This window comes from Phlebotomus papatasi, chromosome 1 (genome assembly GCF_024763615.1).
Source record: "Phlebotomus papatasi isolate M1 chromosome 1, Ppap_2.1, whole genome shotgun sequence".
NCBI classification, from domain to species: Eukaryota; Metazoa; Arthropoda; class Insecta; order Diptera; family Psychodidae; genus Phlebotomus; species Phlebotomus papatasi.
Window position 1 is genome coordinate 100,762,248 of NC_077222.1, and position 23,925 is coordinate 100,786,172.

Consider the following 23,925-nt stretch of genomic DNA (forward strand, 5'->3'; position numbering starts at 1 on the left):
AACCTTTGACGTTTATTGAGGTTCATGAAGACAATCTATGATAAAAATTTGGAGTCTCGGTCTCTTTTCTCTTGAAAGATATCGAATTTTAAAATTTTAGAATTGACAAATTTTTCCACAGTCTCCCCTAATTATTATTGTTAATTACAATTATTTGTGAGGTGCAAACTAACTCGCGGCTTAAGCCAATTTAGGCGATTGTGGTGAATAATTCTTGTTGTTATACGTGAATTGTGAAGTAAATTTAAAAGTATTTTCATTTTCAAAAGAGTACAAGTGCATTTCAGTAGAAATATCTGAATAAAACCCACGAAAGTTATGTTTTGTGAGTACCAGAAAATGTTAAACCTTGTTTGTAGTGTGTCAGGAACTAAGGCCGGCTTCAGACTGAAGGTTTAGCCCAGTTCCCGAAGGTCTTAAAAATCTAAATAATAAGCAATTTTAATGATTTTTCGAAATCTAATAGATAATTTGTCCTTAATATCCAATTCTAAACAACAATTTCTTAAAAAATCGTGCTTGATAAGGAACTAGAGGAGTTAAACCAGAAAGCTAAACCTTAGGTCTGAAGTCCGTATAACTTGGCTATGAACTAGCTTGGTCGTCTCTGGACTTTAATCGTAAGTTTGTCTAGGGCATAAATTTAGCATGTATCAAAGAATAAAGTTGAATCATTACCTTAAAATAAAATGCTTTTTTGAAAATTATTCGTCACTTTGAATGAATTTTCTTATACTAGGGGAATGTAGGCATGGTTCGCACAGAGTGAACCTTCAAATTATGTGAATTTTCTCTTTGTTTGCAAAGAGCAGACTTACAATTTCTCATCTCGTTTCATGAGTTTAATAATAATAATTACCTAATCGCTAAGAAATGACGAACTAGCTCTTTGTAAACAAAGAGAAAATTTGCGTTGTTTGAAGGTTCACTCTGTGCGAACCATGCCAACATTCCCTTACATGTGTCCCAGAAGTAACTAATAATGCAAAACATTCTGCAAAAGCAATTATTAAAAAGTAAAGAATAATCCAACCTTCATGGTTGATACATGCTTCACTTACTTTATATTTTAAGGTAGGTAGCTTACTGCTGCTAGTTTCAACTTTGTATTGGCTTATTAAAAATTTACTGTACATTTCACATTCATTTATTATCCCAAGATTTTGATGAGATTTGTGGTGAACGATACTTGTATCAATCATATCAACTAAGATCATATGTAACCTTTTAAAACCACTAAGGGGAAAGCTTTCACACGTCGCACACATTTTGGATTCGAACATTTCATATTTTTCCTTATTCATTTAATGAAATAAAAGCAAAATTAAAAATTAAATGAAATTCATTAAAGGAATATAGAAAGAAACCTGAAATGATGGAAACCAGAGTGTGTACGAAGCCTTAAATCTTTCCCATACTTCCTTTTTTGGCCATCTAAAGATCTATCTTATATAAAGCTTGATTATTTTTGAATATAAGGAAGCTTTGGGGGCATAAACTAAGGGTATTGACCAACAAGCATAACCAAGACTTTATTACTTTCAGTACATAAAGGAAAATACTTCCTTTATGAAAAACCTTTATGAATAATACGCAATACTTAAAAAAATAATAATAATTCATACTAAAATGATAAACCAACTAAGAAATTTTCCCATTTCTAATGAAATGCTTTTTGTGTAAAAGTTCCTGGAAGAAAAATTAATTGAGCACTCATTTGTTAAAAGGAAAGTGCAACAATTATACAAAACTTTTCACAACATGTCACGCAACAAAATTAATGATTATAATTAGTGTAAAAGCAAAACAATAATACATTGCAAAATTCCCTCTGTGCACAGAGATCAAGAGTATTTTTAAACCTCTAAACCTAGTAATAATACCCTACTAAATCCATACATAATTGTTTGGATCAAAAACTTTAATGCAATAATCCTGTGACAGAAGTAGGTATCACTTTAAACAACTTTATATTTCGAGAATCCTTAGATGTATTGCGCTCCTTTATACTTTCTCCAAACTTTTGGCTACTAATTTTCTCTCTTTCAGAAAGTCTCGACTATATATTTACGGGTATACTATTAAAATAATTTTCCCACTTTAGTAAAATAAATGGAGTTGGTAGTTTTGTCAATTATACTTTAATATAAATTTGTTCCGGAAAAGTTTTAATACATTTTTTCTATCTTATACCAATTCTCTGACTATAAATCGCTTCTTATATCCACAACTGTCCTAATTGCATTTTGACCACTTTTTCATAAAGTGATAGTTTTGAAATCGATGGGGGAATGTAGTCATGGTTCGCACACAGTGAACCTTCAAACGATACGCATTTTCTCTTTGTTTGCAAAAAGTTGGCTTAACATTTCTTATCTCATCTAATAAGGTTAATAACTATCTATGTTATGGCTAAAAAATGATCAACTACAGGGAGTTCCGCTTTCAAAGAAATTCTCGGGACCGAAAAAAAACCAGAGAATTCACTTTAGTGACACAGAAAAATTGCATACCTACAGGAGATATCTTTGTAATAAGTAATTTTTCGATTTTTCAATTCAATTTCAATTTATTAAAAACAACTAGACAACAAGTTACAGAAATAATAATAAGTTTACGGTTAATAAGTTACAGAAACGCCGTGATGCATGTCGTCAACGATTCATAAGGAATGCATTATAAATTTACCGAGTAAAAAATACCGAGTTGCATTCATTTAGGGGAATTTCAAAATCGATTTTATGAATGAGCTCCCAATTGTAGGGTGAAATGGGGCAACCTTTAAAATGGGGCACCTTTGAAATTAGTATATTTCTCCTACACTGGTAAAAATAAAAGGGTCAAATTGACCCTTTTCCAAAGGATGGATCATATTTGACTCTTTGAAAGGGTCACCAGGTACCCTTCGAAAGGGTCACGGTTTTGACATCTATTTAATTCCGGAATAAACGAATAAAAAAACAATGAAAAAGTGATCTTTGGTGTTCACTCAGATGAGAGAAATATGAAATAAGTTTACAATAAAACATGATTATTCGTGATAAATGTGCATACTAAATTTCAAGAGATACAAAAGTGAACCTTTCAAAGGGTCAAATACGATCCATCCTTTTGAAAAGGGTCAATTTGACCCTTTTATTTTTACCAGTGTATGTTTAAGTGGAACTGAGCCATATCATAGTGTAATTTACCTTCTCAATCTGTTTGTGTACCCAAATTATATTGTATTTGTATTGTATTTATTCTTCATCTTGATTGTGACATTTCCAACCTTCCCTGCGGCCATCGCCGTCTTAGCGTTGGTGACCAACCTCAAGAGCCAAAACGATGGAAAAGCTCTATCACGAGTTGTATAAGCCAAAGTAACATTATTTGTTTACAGATCATTCATTAAATAAGAACCATTGGATAAGAATGTCAGGAAATATCCACTCAATCAAGAGACAAGGCCAGGCTGTGGCAGCCGTTTGGCATGGAGGGTAAAAAAAATATAATAAAAATATAATAAAAATATAAATGATAATAATAAATTAATGATGAACGAACCACGAAAGGAAAAAAACCCAAAAAAAAAGAAGAAACACAGCAGAGAGAAACTAAAAACGAAACCCATGAATAGAACACCAGAAAAAGAGAAAATTTAAATATATATAAACACCAAACAGAATATCACAATATACGAACCAGGCTGTAAAAAAAACATGAAAAAAAGAAAAGATGCATATCACGATAACACACAATTTTATTTAGGAATTATTAAAAAATTCCAATTTCAAAGGTGCACCACTTCTCCCTAGGCAATTGCTATCGAATTCTTTCAATCCGTTTTCACTTAAGCCGGAACTCCCTGTAGCTCCTTGGAACCAAAGAGAAAATTCTCATCGTTTGAAGGTTCACTGTGTGCAAACCATGCCAAGATTCCCCTATTGCTTTTTCTTCAAACAGTTAGTTGGAACAGATCAATTTACAAAAGTTAAATAATGAATTTCAGTGCCTAAAAATAGTGGAATATTCTTAACTAAAGAAGATTAAAAAGTTCTTAAGCTTTTTAAAATAGTATCTGTATCAGATATGAAGACATTTTGGAACAATTTTACTATTTTCACTGACCATAAAAATGTATTTGCCGTCATCTGTAGTGGAAGAATTTAGAATTTTATGCCAAAAGTTCTACTTTTTCCGAGAAAATGTCCACTGTGCAGATATTCTGTCTAAAATCATTTAAAAACTGTCTATTCGTAACATTTGAGTTTTTTGCGGTTGCACTAGTAGTACAAGAGATTCAACATTTTCACAATTTTCGCAGAGGAATTTATTTTATGTTTTTGTCCGTGCTTTTTTTTACCCAGAAAATTCTGTTATCAAATTATGAGGGAACCCCGTATTTGGTTCTGACCTATATTATGATGATAAATAATTTATGAGATATTTATAATAAATATTTAAGAGCTTAATTTTTTTTGTACAGAAATCACAGAATTACAAATAGCAGTTAGAACAATTGGTGATGCAAACGACAAGCTGCCGCGAAATATCGCAAATTCCGTTTTCCCTCCAAAACGCGAGACTGGTTATTTTGATTTTGTGTTGAAGATATTATGTAAAAGTCGTAAAAGCACTGATGAGCCAAATGATGGTCACCTTTTATACCTCCAACATTTTTTTTTTGGTCTATGGAAATAGTCCGAAAAAGTCATCTTTTTAATGGCGATTTGATGGTACACAAGATATCAGTTTCTAAAAAAGTTATCAGTCCATTTCACAGCAATTAAAAGAGCTTGCTCTTTCTCCTTTTCCTCGTACATAAAAGAGCTGGAAATATCAAATTACCAGAACCACCCATGAACGTCATTTTCTGAAGCAACGGAAAATGACGGTTATATGTATATTCTTCAAAAAAAAGTTATGAAATTTCCCTTGTGGATTTTGGCAAAAGTATTACAGTATAAAATCCATAAAACTACACTATACGGTTTTATATTTTTTCTTTAAAAAAAAAAAATATTGAACATACTTTTTTTATGAGGCTCTTTGGCGGTGAAAATCCACTCAATGCAGAGAAAATGTAACCACAATTTGTGTTGAATGTAAATGAATGCACATTAATCCTCAAAATCCGGATATGGATAAGTGCAGTCCGGACATAAAAATCATAAATTAAAATTGCACAACACTTCCCAGTGATATATTTAACATTCTTCTGACCACTCTGGGATTTGAAGTGTACACACACAATTTTTCCACTCCTTCCTGATAATGATCTCGTGGTATAATTTTATCCTCCTAACAACCACTTCGCACATGCAATTGAAGCCCTCAATTGAGGGCGGGTTTGGGGAAATTAAAAGTAAACTTAATTTCTTCACGGTTGAATATGCTTCAGCACGGAAGATGTTCACGGTTTTACGACACGGATACCACGCAAGACAAGAGCTGAGATGAACGTCTCCCGGAGATTTCGTCTCAACATGCCGAAGATCGCGAACATACTGAATGCCGAAGAACACTTCCAATGAGAGGCAACTCCGGACAAATATTCAAATAGTAACACTACATGTGAAACTCTGAATACGCGCACAACCAGATAATGTCAAAACTTCTCCTCCGACTATATACCAAGTCGGAACTTGGTGAATTGGTGAGTTAACAGTGTATGGCGAAAGATAAATTTTACCTCTGTGTACAATTGAGGAGGAGAACCAACAGGCGGGGTATCTACCTCCCAAATATCTCACTAATTCCTGAACACTTTGAGGGGTAGATGTATCAAAGCCATGGAATAGGGGTAGGTCTGGTATATAGCACACCACGCAGGGCTAGCATAAATTCCCCACAATTCTCCACAATTCCCCACCAAAATTCCAGAGGGTTAATGGTGAATTCGCAAAAGGACATAGCAACCAGAAGAGCCCTCATGCTAAGCCACACACTTGATACAATTATGAGTTTCGGGTTTGTGAATGAGTGAAATTTCCACCGACATCCCCAAGAATTCACTGACCATGTGCGATGCTGGATTTGAGAGATGTCAGGAGTCTTAACACGGTATGACTCGCTCAAGTATTCCTAGCCACAAACAAGAGCATTGCAAACCCACACAAAACCGATATAACAGAAAACAACCAAGAGTTAAAACAAAGGTGACAGGTTTAGCAAAATGCTCGAAATCCAAAAGGAAATTGATTACAAGCATTCAAACACTTTGTAATACAGTGCCCGCTTTGTAATCCGGATGATTGGGAGACAATATGACAGATGTCTGCTTCGTAATCCGAATGCATTTTTTAAATTTTTCAACGTCTCGCAAATATACAACAAGTTTGGTTTTTTTTGTAAAATTAGAATAAAAGTTTTAAAGAAACTTAAAAATACATAATTAGAGAATTCTATGCTATTACACCTCATTCCTTAAACAAAAACATCACAGGATAATTCATTTTCATTGCTGAACACACATACATTACATGACCTCAAAATTATTTTAAATGTAACCGTCGATAACTCGTCCGGATTACGGCGATCCGGATTAAAGAGCGGGTACTGTAAATATTTATGGGAGAATGGGACAGTTTCAGGAACCTGTAGGGCAATTCTATAACACTATGACAATGTCATATGACATTTCGTGTGACAAATTCGGATGATTCAATTGAAGCTTCATAGAGCTCCTTGCAATGGCCATTCGATACTCACGAATTCAAAAATTTGTCATATGACATTATCATATCGTTACAGAATTCCCCTACTAAAGAATTTGTAAGACTGATTTGCCAAGTGTTTTTAATTTCGAACTAAGTCCAGCTAACTCCTCTTTAATAGGGGAATCGGGACAAAATTAGCCAGGGATTAGAAAGAATTAGACAGTAAGAGGTTTTATAGTTTGCCTTATGACCATGTCACATATAAAATTAATAAAGTGCCCGCTCTCTAATCCGGATCGGCGTAATCCGGAAGAGTTATCTACTGTTACATTCAAAATAATTTTGAGGTTATGTATGCATGTGTGTTTAACGAAGAAAATGAATTATCCTGTGATGTTTTCGTTTAAGAAATGAAGTATAATAGCATAGAATTCTCTAATTATGTTTTTTTAATCATTTTAAAACTTTTATTCTAATTATACTAAAAAAAAACTTGTATTATATTTTTGAGACGATGATCAAATTCAAAAAATCCATCTGGATTACGAAGCGGACATCTGTCATATTGTCTCCCAATCATCCGGATTACAAAGCGGGCACTGTAGCTCGAAAACTGACCGAATCACAGTTGGCACGCATGGAAAATTGCTCGAATAGCCTGTAATACGATTCAGAAAACAACTAATACGAACAGAAATATCTTACTCATCGGATTACTCCACTAGAGTGTATTCTTTCTAACACATGTATTTTTCCATTTGAAATTTTGCATATTATACACCTCTCTTTCCATCTTTTCTTACTCTTAGTATTAATCTTATGTGACACCACGGTTAGAAGGAATATTGAGACATAATAATAAAATTACTTACTTAAGTGGCCACTTACGTGCCGTTACGAGACAAGACCTCCTGCATTGCACAACACTTCGCCGTTCCACACGATCTAACACCAGTAAGGAAATTATCTAGCACTATGGCAATATCATGTGACAAATTGTATTCGAATCTCAAGAGATCTTTTTCAAAAATGTGATTCTGTAGCCGACATTGCCCTTTGCGCTCACCTGGAATTGTCAGAATTCTATTAAACAAATCACACAAGACGGGCAGCATTTACATAATATCATTAACAGATATTATGTATTATGTATTATGTATTATTAACAGAACATCTGTTTCCATCAATTCTTGCTACACCCCATCGGACCGAAATTCTGCACACAATATCATTAAGTACAGTCATTTAATTAATTAATTATAATAGGATTTTTGAAGTCATGTGATATGAGAAAAAGGTTCGATTGGCATTTTCCACCAACGTTACAGCACACTCTCAGAGTTTTTAGATGACTGATGCATCCCGACTACAAGGAAAGGTTTTCGAACCCTTAACTCATGTATTTAAAAGACCAATGAGGACATACCAGGATGATTTCTTAATTTTTATTTCTTTAAACAACTTTATTAAAACCAACAGACGCTTAGAAGAATTTTTGAAAAAAATACTTTAGTCAAACATAAATATTATAATACAGTATAAAGTCAATATCGCTGTGTTAATGAAAAATTACGGTCTCTGATAAATAAAAGCGCGATAATAGAAAAGAAATAAAGAAACACAATAAAAAAAATAAACAGTAAAAGGCTGAAGCAAAGAATCGAACCCGAGACCTTTGCGTTATAAACACCGTCCGCTAGCCCACTGCACCACCGCTGCCTCTGCTGACTTTAGCATCTCCTTTGTCATATGCCGTTTAGGAAATCATTAAAAGTGCTTTATTTTAAGGAAAAAAAAGGAATTAGCACTTTTTGAGTATGACACATTCCTTATGAAGCCTATCCGAGTCTATGTTCTTAATATGAAGTCAATCTGAATTTGATGACCCGATGACCTGTCTTGTTAGACCTTCTGCATGGGGATGGGATTGTCAGTCTCATGCCCGTGGAATAAAATACAATGAAGCTTGCTGGATGCAGTTCAAAAACCTTTAACACCGAAAAAAAATCCTGGTCACCCCAAAAAGAAGATTTGATCTCGAGCCAAATACATCCTAGAGAAAGTACACTACTGCTCTTACTCTTACTTTTAAGTACTTTATGAACAAAAAGATCGCAAAATTCTCACAGTACTTTTTAAGTACATTTTACCAAATTATACGGAAAGAAAAAAATCATTTGCTCGCTAATTCTGTCCCCGTTAATTTATTATCCTAAAATTTTATATTTGCTAAAGTCATTCATGCCTGAAACTGCCCTAGCCTCCTCTAATAAATTTTTCAGTCAGTTTGTTTTGAATATTTTATGGTCTTCAGGCATTAGGGTACTGTAGTATTTTCGAGTTTAAGAAAAAGATATTTAGGGGAGAGCCTGCGTGTTTGAGACGCGGGTAGTTTGAGACACGACGGATTCTATACTAGTCTAAACTAGTTCGTATAGTAAGCGCTATAGGGGAAAGTACTCTCCCTTCGAACGTTCATGCCTTCGAATAATATGAATTTCTTTTACTTTTCCTAAGAGATTTTCGCATGATTGTTACTTATTTATCAATAATGATAATAAGCTAACAAATATTTATTAGAAATGTTTAAGTCTCTCAGGAAAACTTAAAGAAAATTCACATTATTCGAAGATATGAACGCTCGATTGGAGAATACTTTCCCCTACCAAATTTCAAGATAATTTTCTGAGTATTTGTGAATAATGCCTTGAGTAAAAATATAAAAAAAGTATCTGAAACATGCCGGCTCTCCTCTACTAAATCTATCAATAGTAACACAAGGCTACAAAATTAAAATTTTTGAAAAATTCTTTTTGTAAATGGCAAAAGACAATGGGTATAGAAATATATGGAAACTGATACAACAGTTCGCTTCTTTTGCCCAGTACTAGGCCCATTTTGTAGATGTTGATAGAGGATACCGAGGTAGAATGAGCAAAAGAAATTTTCCATTGCCTATAATTTGTGAAAAATGTATTTAAATCAGACTGATATTTCAATGAATAAGTAAGGAGTTAAATAATTTGAGGAAATAGTAGTTTGCACAATATTCCTTCTAAGGAAAATTTTAACATCCCACTGTCTAATTCTACTTTTGACTAATCTGCCCCTGTCTACCCTATATGATTTAAAAATTACCGACACCCCAACCTAAAGGGACTGTTAGTTCCTGGAAAAATATCGATATAATTCAGGAAATTCACAAATTTGATATTTTATTTCTTATGAAAATGACTTACGATCTTAATGAATTTCGGTTTAAAGTTGACGTATGACGCTTTGACATCTTATTTTAAGATTTTACCTCTGACTGTTCCATTTGATACCTCTCATACAAGCTAATCGAGCTTTAAAGCCATCGAGCATTACAGGGCAATAAAATGTAAACTTTTTCACGATATGTCCCTTTTACAGAAATATCCTCCTTACATAAAACACTAGAGTTGCTGAAAATCATAGGATTGCAAATAGTGCCGTTATCAAAAAAAGTTTTAATAAAGTTATCAAAGCATAGTATAACTTTATTAAAATATTTTTATTCTGAACTTCTTATTCAAAGTTTTTGAATACCAGTATTCCTTAGGACCCTGCGAGTTTTCCTTTATATGGCTTAACCCTATTAACTCTCTTTTTCAAGGACAATATTTTAAAAATATATTTATCACTAATTATTTAAATGTGTTGGTCCCAGAAAATTAGTTGTTATCTTTGCCAATACCTATTCGATGGTATAGGTCTTATCCAGTTGGACAGTTTTGCCGACTGTCCTTATCGTGTTTCATTCATTTGAGAATTATAAAAAAAAAGAACTTTAAATGTCAACATTTTTATTTTCAAATTTAACTGCCGCCCACATAATTAAAATCTAGCCTGGGGTGACATGATAACTTATTTTCGATACTATCGACTGTCGATTCTGAAAAATTTAAAGGATAGCAGGACTTCTCGTAACTAATATAGATATTTATCAACAGTCACATTCTTTTAAGAATGTCACAATTAATGGCCCAACAATGCGTAAAAGGTCGACATTCGCTAAATCTAACAGATATAGATTTATCGATACTATCGATTCGATAGTGTCGAAAAGTCATTCCACCCCTGATCTTCAAATAATCGAATTAGCGAGAGTCTATAGTCAAGTGTGCGAATCCGGACGCTTCGCTATCTGGATCGTTTATGACTAATCCACCTAAAATAATTATTTTTTTTTTTTATTTCCGTAATATAGTCACTACAGTATCATAACTATTCAAGTTTGGGAAAAAGCAAAAATAATATTTTTATCCATTAAATAAGTGAGTGAAATCGATTCATTTCAATCTTGTGCCAGCTGGGTTCTTCATTAAAAAAATTCTAGCAGTGATATTTTCGCTAATAACAGCTAGTTGATTGAAAACATTTATTTGTTTTTTTCTTAGAGTATTTTTTTTTAGAGTATTTTAAATCCAAAGTTTTAATTAAAAGTGAATTAGCGAAAAGGCGACCCAGTTAGTGCATGCTGACTTATTTCAGTATTATCATTATTTTATAAATTTTCTTTAATATTTTTGATAATTCTTTTTATATTATATTTCTGAATGAAACAGTGAATAATTCTATGGATTTAGGATAAGTAAAAAAAGAATTTCATCACTGTAAAAACACGCAGAATCTGTCACTGTTGGATTTTCCAGAGTTTGAGGTTTAGAATGTTTCCAGTGAAAACTTACTCGTCCTTAAAGGGTTAGGCTTCTCGTGAGTTTCGGAAAGGTAATTTCAAACTATAAAACTTCTTGGTACCTCCAAAACCACAGGATGAACACTAGTAAAGTTTCTTGGGCGATTTTAACTATCTTGCAAAAATTTAAACTTTTCAGGAAAAAAAGCTCAATTTCAACTGAACGTTCAAATATTATTTTAACGTCAGATTTCACTAGATAAATCTTTTTATAGAGTTTGAAACATATCTAAAAGACATTTTTAGTAAATCCCCAAATCACTTGGTTACAGTATATAGTTGCCATGATGACTTTCCGAAGCGAGTTGTACACAAAACACATTAAAAAACTTACCTAATTTCTTTTTCACTCACAGATTCCACAATCCCTATGAATATTCAATTCACATCTATAACACACTTTGGATATTAGCATTTCTTCTCTCTATCAGCATTTTAGTGGAAATGGGAAAAAGATATCACGCTAAAAACTAGTAAGTTAATTAGATAGATTTATACCAAGAGCCAATCAATTGAATGCCACTGAACAAAATGCAAACGAGGACTACTCTCTAAGCGAGTGACAAATGATATCGACATTTACTTACGAGAACCAATTAAAAGATAATTAATAATTAGTCTAAGTTGCTTCAAGTTTCATGAATTATTCTTTTCATCGGGAAGATGAGAGAGCGCTTGTTATCTGGTCATAACACTGACATTTTGATCAATTTCGATTTAATAATTCTTTGATTTTGAAATTGAAAATTTCTGCTGGCACATAATCAAATATTCATTTTAGTATGATTAGAAAATTCAGAATTTTTTTCTAATCTCACGAAAAAATATATTTGCTCAATTTTCTTCCAAAATCTCTGATACGATATTAAGATATGATAATCAATAAATTAATTGCCAATATATTTATTTAATATTAATTAAACACCACTTGAAAATGTCAAAAACAAAGGTTGAGCACGGAAATAACATGAGTAAATATAATATACCTAATATCTATTGGTTTTGTTAACCTCATGTTCATCAAATCCACCTTAGTGTCATGAACTTTTAGCCTTTGTGTACATACAACCACTGAAATTTATACATCATGACGCAAAAATCGTCAAATTGCGCATCAATTGCGCACGCAAAATATACCCAAAATGGTATTTATATTTATAATTGAACTGTGAACCTCAATAACCATTCATGAAATTCGAAACTCATTAACGCACTTTATTGTGGTATTTTACCCAAAACACTTTTTATTGCTGCTATAAAATAATTCCCATTAAAGTATTGTCTTGTAAGGAATTTTATTGTATTTTTGGAATTTCTTTGAGGGTTGATGGCATACTATATTGCGAAAAAGACTTCTTACTTTAAGGAAGTATACAATGAAAAGAAAAATTTGGTCATAGCAAAATCAATATTGCTTATTTCTTCGATGGAGTTGTTAATTGTATAATTAATAAAGCGTACTTAATTAAAATTTGAGGACACAATGTACTGCATTTTACTAATTAGCTGTGCTTCCTTTATAATCACAGCTATTGAAATGCGGTTCAGCAAATCATCTAAAATTTATCTCATATTGACATGGTTTGTGTTTTCAATACCAACCAGGCTAACAGATTAAGTATTTATTAAGTACTTAAAAAGCTATGGACTCAATGACTTTATTTTAAAGAGTTGTAGAACAATCAACTACTTAAAAAATATATGAAAATGACACAAACGTCAGAGCTTTGTGGAGAGTAGTGAAACTAATGTGGCATGACTCGGTCTTAACATTAAGTACTTAATTAAGGTCTTTGTAAAAGTCCTTAACCCATTCCTTACCATTGTTTTATACATCATACGCAAATTGAGTAATTTTAGATGATTTATTCCTGGGCAACTGATAGGGTAAGTGTGCCAAATTTCGGCAGAGTTGCATGCAGGCGCCAAAGTTTCAAGTTTTAAATATAATATCTTTAATAGAAATTGATTTTTTTTAATTCCTTCTACTTAAGGAGGGTTGCTTAGAACTTTGTAGATAGTTTATTGTCTTTATTTATTCTAAAATAATTCTAAATACATTTTAAAATGAATAAAAATGTAGACATAGCTTTGGTGGCTCATTTCGGCTACCTTCATTCTCATATTTCTTTGCCCTTCAAGAATTCTTTCAATGCCTTTTTCACGTCATCTCGTTTGTCGAAGCTACATTTTTTGTTATACTTATGCATTGTATAGGGGAAATGCTCATAATTTTGTCCAGTTTCTTATTTTGGACACTTTGAGGATAACATTGGACACTAAAAATAAATTGATTAAAATGATGGATTTTTATTCCAATATTTGATGAATAATGAATTCTATCTAAATATTTGTTCTTTTGGGAAGATTTTAACACTAAATACGTTAAAATTTGAATATGATTTGAGTTGAAATTGCTTTGTTGAAAATTCAGTGTGAGCAATTGCTTACGAGAAATATGACAGAACTTCGTGGCTTACTTCAGTCTTTTTTAGTTTTGGTGAAGTACTAACAAAGTTTGTTCGCTGTTTTTGAGTGATATTATTGAATATTCATTGAATATTGTGTTGATTCACGTTAGTGGTGATTTGTACATTTGACCTGAAGTGAGATTTGCCTTGTGAATTATATTTTTCGTGTGAAAAATGGGAAATTTTTTAAGACATTCACCAGTGAGGTGATGATTCTTATTTTGGACAGGTGTTTTTCTCACGAAATTTCGTGAAGTTTTAGCTTTTGTGATGACTAGGTTGGACAAATGCCTGGAGAAACAAAGGAGCATCATCTCTACGAAAGAGATGTAGCGAGAAATGCCTTGAAAGGCTCCCGGAAAGGTCAGGGAATGAGCGAATCTGCACGTACTTGGAGTATCGAAGTCAACTCACTTTAATGAATGATATGGAAAGTTTCCGGGCTTCTGTGACATTCTACGTTTCCCTTACATGAACAGGAAGAGGACTTGGTAAGATTGGTTCATCAAATGAAGAACAATGGGCATCCTATTGAGGCGGATTAACTGTCCAAATTTACAGCCAAGTTGGCCAAATTAATAAACAAGTAGTCCAAAATAAGAGCCAAGGTCACCTCTACTTATCAATTCATTTTTAAACGTATTAAAACTAATTTTAATAAAAATAAGACGATAAATAGCTTGCTAAGTTTCTAAACAACCCTTCTGAAAAGAGAGTAACAAGAAATGTCAATTAGTATAAAAAATATCGCACTTCAAACTTGGAACTTCGATGCTTATAAGCAGACTGTCCAAAATTATGAGCACTTCCCCTAATCTCTAAAAATTCATGGAAATTCGAGGAACAAAAAAGATGGCCGAAATTGCAAACTGACCGAAATTTGGCACACTCGCCCTACTCAAATTGCTGTCGGGAATGAATTTTTAGTTACTTTGGTCCTTCAATTTCTTGGGAAAAATAGCCCGACAGAGATGGAAATACATTTTGTTATTGTTTTCTTGCTTCGCGGAAGGTCATGCAAAATTTTTGCTCAAAATGGCGGACGGAAAATTCAACATCCCGTCGAATTTGTTAAAATTGACCTTCATCTTCTTTACTGATTTGAATTCTGATTGGCAATTTGTTTTCCTGGATACTTGCTCTAACTAAATCAATTGAGTTTTTAATGAATTAATGTAAAGAATTTAAATTCGGAGACCGTTAAGGCGCGTGTTTGAGAGAGGCTCCCGCGCCCCCATAATAGATAAAGAAATTTTCTTTTCAAAAAATTCATATATATATAGGAAACTAATCCTAAAATATGAACATTCAATCTCAAGTATTTCTGGTACATTGACTGAATGGGTTAATTAAGTATAGTTTGTATTAAGGAGATAAAAATATGTTTACTAAGTACCTAATTAAGGTCTTCCGACTAAACATTTTTTAAGTGATTGTAAAGTAGTTGGAGTGCCGATGCTGAAATCAACTTTCTTTAGTGAAATATATATGTTTCCAGATTTCGGGAGAATCTCATGGTTTATTCTCTTAACCAGGAAGAGCACTTGGTAAGTTAGGTTCTTGAAATGAACAACAATGGGCATTCTATTGAGGAGGATTAGTTGTCTAAAATTAGAAAAATAAAGTGTGCAAAATTACAATCAAGGTGTCCAAAATTACAATCAAATACATTTCTACATTCCTAATGTTTTCCAAACGTATTAAAATAAATTTTAGAAAAATCAAAACCGATAAACTGGTCGTCAAGGTTCCATTATGAAAAAGAAATAACAAAAAATTGAAAGACGTTGGTCTTAAGTTGACTTTTCAATCTCACTTTCTCTATTTTAAAGACGAAAATCGACTTTAAAACATTACATTATATATCTCCAAAAATCTACTTGCAATCTTTCCACGCATTCTTAATTCCAAGCCCTTCGAGGTTCCCTGAAAAGAATCTCAACACCCACAAACTTATCCGGATTTTATTTATTATGACTTCTACTCTGTTCGATTTGGGTCACGAGCAGAATTTCTAATGGAAGAATCATAGCTTTCGTAAGGTAAACTGAGCTTATCACTATTTTTCTATTTGGCGCTCAACACATTATTTGTTTCGTATATACACTTGTATGTTTTCACAAAATTAAATACACATTTCTGTATGATATATATTGAAATTATTCAATCACCAATAAGAAGATAAAGTTCCAATCCGATTAATTTATTTTCTCATGTATCTCGGTATTCTTCTGTAAACAAAAAGGTAATTAGAGGCCATAAATGAATTATTTATCGAGACTAATACAAGCCAGACAATTGGCCATGTCGTACAATTGGAAAGCTTTTCCCGCTCTCATCCAAAATATATAAGAGAATCAATCATACATCTATATCACCTTATGCTAGGTGTGATTCTTAATGCACTCATTGTGGTTACGACTTCGATTTGATGACCAATTACCTAAATTATTGAACATCCTTTCTCTAAAGAAGATGAAAAACAGTGTTGACAATGGTGTTCAAGATAATTTTACAATGTTGTTACCTTAAAATGGATGGGTAGTTTGTCGTCAAAACAGACGACAAATGGGAGTTGAGCCGTAAAAATGAATTTGAGGAACATTAAATAAAAGAAGATATAAACTTCCCATATATCTTGTTCAACTTCTTTGAAGATGTTATGGCGGAAGTAACGAAAAATCTACTTGGTCCTTATTGTTGAGGAAAATAAATTCGGAAATAGCAGATCATATAGTGTTGTGAAAATTTTATATCCTCTCTATCCCTGTCTCTTTTTTTTTGGCGAATTGCAAATCGATGACAGCTTTCTTCATGTTTCGGAAGCATTATACAAGACACCATCTAGCCAATGTATTTTTGATGATATCTGTAACACCAACTGTTTTGGTATTTTCACTTAACTCCCCAAAGAGTACTGTCGGTGCTCGTCTAAGGGGATTCCCAACAAGAGAAAACGACGCCAGTGTGCCTCAAGAATATTTATCGTGATATAATAGCCTTTTGATAACCGGATGTTCTTTTCGAGATCAAAAAATATTTTATTTACATCTTCCAGAAAATTTAGGTGATACTAGCTGTGTCATTTGATATGAGTTGTTAAGGATTCTAATTTTTACTTTTAAACTCTATTGATGTCACCATTTAGTAACAAATTTATGAAAATCTTTGGTCATCCAGTATTCTTGAAAGTATTTCACCAAATGACCTTTTTGGGTTATTGCAACATTTTTCGGATGATAAGGGATTATTTATATACAAAGGGATATCCATGTTTTACAACGATTTGGAGCAAGGGGTGGATTCTTTTATACTCCCCATGCGGCACAGAAAGTATTTCGTGATTCCATTATAAACTCGTAAATTAACGATTTTTGTAAGCTTGAGGGAATTCACAATCACTGAAGAGTTTTCTCAAGATTAAAACTGTCTTCAAGTATATTTAATTAAGTATTCATACTTAAATGTTTTATTATACCCAATAAGCATTTTCCTACCAAATAAGTAAAATTGACAAGTACTATTTCAAAAATATTTTTGGGAAATCTTACGTCATAATTACCTTTCTGTCTTCCACTTTTCAATTCGAAATATCCGAACATATACGTTTTTTCCTTACTAAAAACGTTATATTTACGTTATGTTTAGTAGATTGTCTTTTACAAAAAAAATGTATTAAGTTTTTTTGATTGAGTGACGCAAAATTTAAAATAATTTTCTTTTATTTTACTTACTTAACCGGTGCTACAACCAATTGCCAGTTTTTTAGCCTGACTCAGGACCAGTCACACTCAAGCCTATTACGCGCTACTGTTCTCTAATTCTGCACCCTAAATAAAGCCGTCGGTCCAACGGAGGCTGGGTCGGCCTCACGTCCTTGAAGCATAGAGTCTACCTCTAAAGGCTTTCCAGGCTGGGTTGTATAGGCTCTGGAAAATCCGTCGTAAAATCCTCCTGTGAAGAATTTCGGTCCGATGGGGTGTAGCAAGAATTGACGGAAACACTAGACCTTTCTTGACTTTTGCAATTTTATTCTTTACGAAATTTCGAGGATGAATGTCCTCTTCATCAGGTATCGAATTTTGTTGGGAAAATGACGTACAGGCGGGAAATGGTTACACTTTTTTGGACTTGGATCACAGATTGCACTTTTAAGTTCACCATTCGACTAATCGACACAGAAACACAGATTTAGATGTGTTGATCAGTCGAATGGTGAACTTAAAAGTGCAATCTGTGATCCAAGGCCAAAAAAGTGTAATCATTTCCCACCTGTACTTGATTTTCCCAACAAAATTCAATACCTGATGAAGAGGACATTCATCCTCGAAACGTCGTAAAGAATAAAATTGCAAAAGTCAGGAAATAATGTTTCTTGACCAATGCTCTCCGTAGATTATACCGGAGTTGCTGCTGATGAGGCCACCATGTACTTGATTTTGCTTTCATTTATCTATAACCCCAGACTTCGTGCCGCTTGCTCAATCTGAATTAAAGAGTCTTGTACTGAAAAACCAAAATTCTGATTAGCCCAAAATCCTGAATAATCACGATCCCGACTAGGCCAAAATCCCGAAAAGTCAATCCAGAATAGGCCAATATTCTGAGAAGCTAACAGCTCGAATAGGCCAAAATCATCAAAAGTCAAAATCCTGAATAGGTCAATATCCTGCAAAGCTAAAATCCCGAATAGGCCACTACCTTGAAAAACTAGAACCCCGAATAGGCCAATATCCTGAGAAACTAAAAGCGCGAATAGGCCAAAATCCCGAGTAAGTCAATATCCTGAAAAGCCAAAATCACTAAAAAGCCAAAATCCTAAAAATCCAAAATCCCGAATAGGTCAAAATCCTGAAAAGTCAAAATCCCGAATATGTCAATATCCTGCAAAGCCAAAATCCCGAATTGGCCAATATCCTGCAAAGCCAAAATCCGGAATATGCCAAAATCCCGAGTAAGTAAATGTCCTGAAAAACCAAAATCACGAAAAAGCCAAAATCCTGAAAATCCAAAATCCCGAATTAGTCAAAATCCTGAAAAGTCAAAATCCAGAGTAAGTCAATATCCTGAAAAGTCAAAACCTCGAATAAGCCAAATTCTCGAATAGGCCAATATCCTGCAAAGCCAAAATCTCGAAAAACCAATTTTTTTTTAAATTAATTTATTTATTTTTATTTTTTTTTATTGGTTGAAACTTTTCCTATTGATTGACGTAAAAATTTCAATATTTTTCTTTTATTTTGCTACATGGGTATTATCTTAATTTTTGATTATAGAACTTCTTGCACGTCTCTCTAAATTCAAAACTTTCCCTTTCACTTAACTCTCGAATAATGTTATAGACTGGCAACTTAGAGATTTCATGAACTATTCAATCTTTGCTTACAGAGTTTTGCTATTAATTTCATTTTCAAAATCGTACATAATTGGCTACTGTAAAAGAAGATTAAAAAATAATAAAATAATATATACGAATTTTTTTTTTTGAATTATATGTTGGAAATGGAAAAGAAAATTGAGTTATAACATAAGTAAATTTTGAAAAAATGAAGAACACCACAAGGATTAGCACTGCATAAAAAGATTTATGATATTGATCTATACTATTTCGAGTAAAATATTATAAACAAACTGTAGCAGAAAATAAGATTATCCCGTGATTAATGTACACTCACAGAGGTATTTTATTGGCAAAAGCTTTTGAAAACAATCGTATGAGCGAGTATATAAATAATCTGAAAGTTGTACCTGCAAAAATGATTCATAAAGATAATATATTTTGTATAAGTGTCTTCTTCTTTTATACATACACTGTATTATTTTGGCATATTCAGCATTATCATAGGTTTATCAACATGCACGAACAACTTGATGACCATGAAGATTTTTACAGCGGCACTAAAATCAAGAAAATGCCAAAGGTAATGTTTTCACTTTTGGCCCCACCTGAGTGGAAAATCGTGAAATCTTCCGAAACATTTATGAATGTGCTGGAAAATTTATCCTTCTCGCATATACTGCTGTCAGACAATCCTTCAATTCTGCCAAGTCCAATTTTTACGATTACCTCATTGTGTATTGCGATAAAAAGCTTTAATATCATGCTTTATGTGCCTTTCATGAGGACATTTGGAAGTGTCTGGGTGCTTTAAAATTCTCGTTTAGCGCTAGTTACAGCGTAATTTGTCATTTTAAGGAAGTACAAGCATGTTTTATGCAACAGGACCCTAGGAAGAAGAGAAATTCTGCATGCTCTTAGAATTCTATGTCATCTCAGCTGAAAATTTTATCATATTGTGTTACGAGAATGAGGAGTTTCAAATGTTAAATCAATGGCCTGTAGTTTAATCTAAAATATAAAAAAGAAACTGGGTAAGTTTACGTTTTTTATGTCCGTATTTAGCCTAGTCTATTAATTTTTGTAAAATTATAATGTTGTATTTAGAACAATAAAATATTAACTATAAAGTACGTCTATAAGGCTTTGGTATTCATAAATCGGATAAGATCGAGAAAATAATCTTAAGGCAGCATTATTTGTTTGATTGGTTTAATTACTATTAATATTACTTTTTGATTGACCTATAAAAGTGAATTGTATTTCCTTTTTTCTTAAATTAATGGCTCCGGCACAAAGATAAATCAGGAAAATTTCATGAAGTCAATACCTTCTCTTTTTCAAACCTTTTGCATATGTCTAACTCATTCTGTCGCACTCCAAATTCGATTGATCTAAATTGAATTTATTATTCTGAATGGTCAAAATCCTTAAAGGGACAAAATTACACACAGGTTAATCTAATTTAATAAATTTAATTTAAATTTATATTTTATTAAATTATTTTTATTATATTTAAATCCAAATAATTTAGTTTAATTATTTCCAATCTTTTGGTGGTTATCGTAAGCTGAAAGCTTGCCAAAACTACCAAGAAGGAGTTTCCTTGAAGAAAATGTCGGGAAATTTATCAAAAATAAGATATCACATGCTGTTTACGACTCCAAAAGCCTCTTTCAAGACGACTTTGATAATTTCTTTTGAGAAAAGCCTATTTTGTAAAGTTTTTAAATTATATTTTGCGCAATTATTTTATTATATTTCAACAATTTTTGTCTTTTATCGATTTTTGATCCAAATTGAATGATTATGAGATTTTTGGAAAACTCATAGATCCAACAAAACACGTTTCAACACAGTAACACTACCTTGGGTGAAAATGTCCTTAAGGGTGAGCTAAATGTTCTTTAATTTATTTTTCATTTCATACTTTTATTTTTTATTTTCTTGAGTATAGGACCGGCAACGGTTTCTCCCTACGCCCGCTCGCTATGCACCTCTACACCGTTTAAATAGAATCAAATGATAAATTCGAACTTTAAAACTTGCAATATTCAAGAGGGCCGATTAAGATAAAATTAAGTGGCATACTAAATATAAAAAAGCTATTCAGGGGGTCCCCTTGGGATAGGGGCCCTGTAAGCATTGCCTTTTTGGTACCCCCTTTATCCGCCACTGAGAAGAGGTGCAATCGTAGGAGTATCTATGATACTTTTAAGAATTCGGAATTTTGGCTACTCGAGATCTCGATCTCGAGCCATTCGGGATCTTTGCTCTCGAATTTAGGTGGTCAGGATTGTGGTCTTATCGGGATTTTTGCATTCGGGATTTTGGCTTTCAGGATTTTGATCCATTCGGGATATTGATTTTCTTGATTTTGGCGTTCCAGACTTACTCCGTGATCCTCTTTAAACGAATCCCTAAAACTTAACAAGCTACTAAGGTTCTTAGAGACTATCTATGATAAAAATTTGAAGCCTGAAACTTCTTTTTATCTTGGAAGAAATTGAATTTTGATATTTTTAATTTGTACTTCCTTGTCCCAGTCTCTCATACATGTCATAAGTATTTGAATTAATATAAGGATTGTGAGATGAAGATAACCATGGGGTGAATTGATAACTTTTCAACATTATCGAGTCGATAGTATCGATAAAGACCCAGACAAAACGTGTTCTTTCCGAACCTCGTCTGGGTCTCTAAACTCCCCTCCACTGTTCTCAATGTACAGTTCAAAATGAAATTGATAAAGAAAAAAAACCTTCAATCATTTGAATTGATGGGGTTTTTATCATGAGAGTTCCATAAATTTTCAGATCGAAAATCCTTCTGCAATAGCTTATACAACCAATGAAAGAGGATTTCCACCGTTTGCCTCTGGAGGTTGGTCACCAATGCTAAGACGGCGGTGGACGCAATACTGTACATTGTAGATATTTTTTTTTGGAGAGTGAATAAATAAATAAATAAATAATAAATAAATAAATCTATATAAAAAAGTATATACTTTGTGAGTGTCTCCAGTGAGGTAGTGTTGCCTATTTCGGCAACATCTTTTGCTTTCCTAAATTTCTTATCCATTTTGTGTTTTTTTTTCAATTTCTGAGTTCTACAATGTCCAGAGAAAAAAACCATCGGTTCTATGAAAAAGATGATGTGGAAAAGGCCTTGAAAGAGTTCAGGAAGGGCAAATTGCTACGGGAATCTGCGCGTAAATTTGAGATGCTAATCTTCAGGTCTTCAGGACAAATTACACGGATGATCTCTGGGCTTGTGGGTCATATAAACGTATTAAACTAAATATTAAACTCGTTCCGTTTGACGTTTTGAAATTTTCTATCCGTAGCGTTACAAAAGATGGTCAGAAAAAAGGTGGCCGGTATTTCACTCAAAGTGGTCGGAATACTACCCAAAGCAATGTCCATTTATTAATTTTTCAATATTTTAGGAAGTGATTTAATGACAACAAAGATGATAAACTAGTTTTCAAGGTTCCACACAACCCTCCCGAAAAGGAAGTAACAAAAATATCAATATGAATTAAAAACATTGTATTTCAAACTTAGGACTTCGGTATTTATATGCGCCGAAATTTGGCACACTTACCCTATAATTTAGCTCTACAAAACGATTGCGATACTTATAACAATAATTCAAAAATCAAGCTTAATTTTAAAATATACGAAAATACCAAAATCAGTGTACACGTACACAGTAAAAAAATTTACAAGCATAATCGTTGGTTTACTTTTTTACAACGATTATTCTTGTAAAGTTACACAAATTATGTATTTCAACAAAACATGTAATCTGAAAATGTGTAATTTAAATTTTATGTAATTGTAAACCGTGTAATCAACTGGAATGATTACACAGTTTTGTATATTTTCTTATATATTTCGTGTAAAATTACACAGTTTTCAAATAAAAGGTGTACAAATTACACAGTTTTCAGACAAAATGTGTACAAATTACACAAATGTGTATTAGTAGACACGATTACATGTTTAATGTAAAATTTACAATGAAAATCATGGTAAAGCAGCCAATTTTTTTTACTATGTAGCCTCACAGTTCAAAATAGCCTTACTTCCCTCTAATACTACCCCTATTTTTAACGCTTAAATTCTAGTTCGGCAAAACTGTATGTAACATTTTTAAAATCACGTCTCTTCGTTCAAAATGGATGTGAATTAGTTCTCTAACATCGTTCTTAAAATTGTCGTATTACTCACGCTGGAATTACGTGTATTTTCCTTCGCAACTGTGAGATTCTGTCATCCGTTAAATTTTGAGCCATATTGTGCATTAAAGTAGCTGAAAAATGAATGACATGAAATATTTCCCAGAGGCTAGAATTTTTTTTTGTGTTGTTTGGAAATTTCATCATATCTCTGGCAATATGAAATGTGAGGAAAGAATTTCATCGCCAAGTAGAAAAATTCTTAAGTTAAGAGAATTCCCAAAGTGGTAGCATAACAAAAAAAAATCAGGTGAAGTATGTGGAATCCACTGAATTGTTTGCATTATTTAAGAACGGCGGATTTGACGAATCTCAACCCCGAATGTATACATGGGTTGGATTCTCTATATATGTGAAAATACTCACATTTTGTGTACGATAACAAGGGTTCGAGAGGGTGGTACTGTGGGAATTTACGGGGTTTTCGTGATAACATGCCAGTTCGGGATAGTGGTAGGATGAGTTAGAGGGTTGTACTTTACATGGAGACACTCAATTAAATTTGTGGTTGG

The 23,925-nt window shown here is 32.9% G+C and overlaps 1 protein-coding gene across 1 annotated transcript in view; it reads right to left on the minus strand.

The window, feature by feature from the left end:
• LOC129810085 (hemicentin-1) overlaps positions 1 to 5,491 on the minus strand; it is a 140,440-nt gene extending 134,949 nt beyond the window's left edge. The window contains exon 1 of the mRNA XM_055860342.1: positions 5,015 to 5,491. The gene's annotated coding sequence lies outside the window, so the exon portion shown is untranslated. The remainder of the gene's footprint in view (positions 1 to 5,014) is intronic.
• Between the last annotated feature and the right edge of the window lie 18,434 nt (positions 5,492 to 23,925).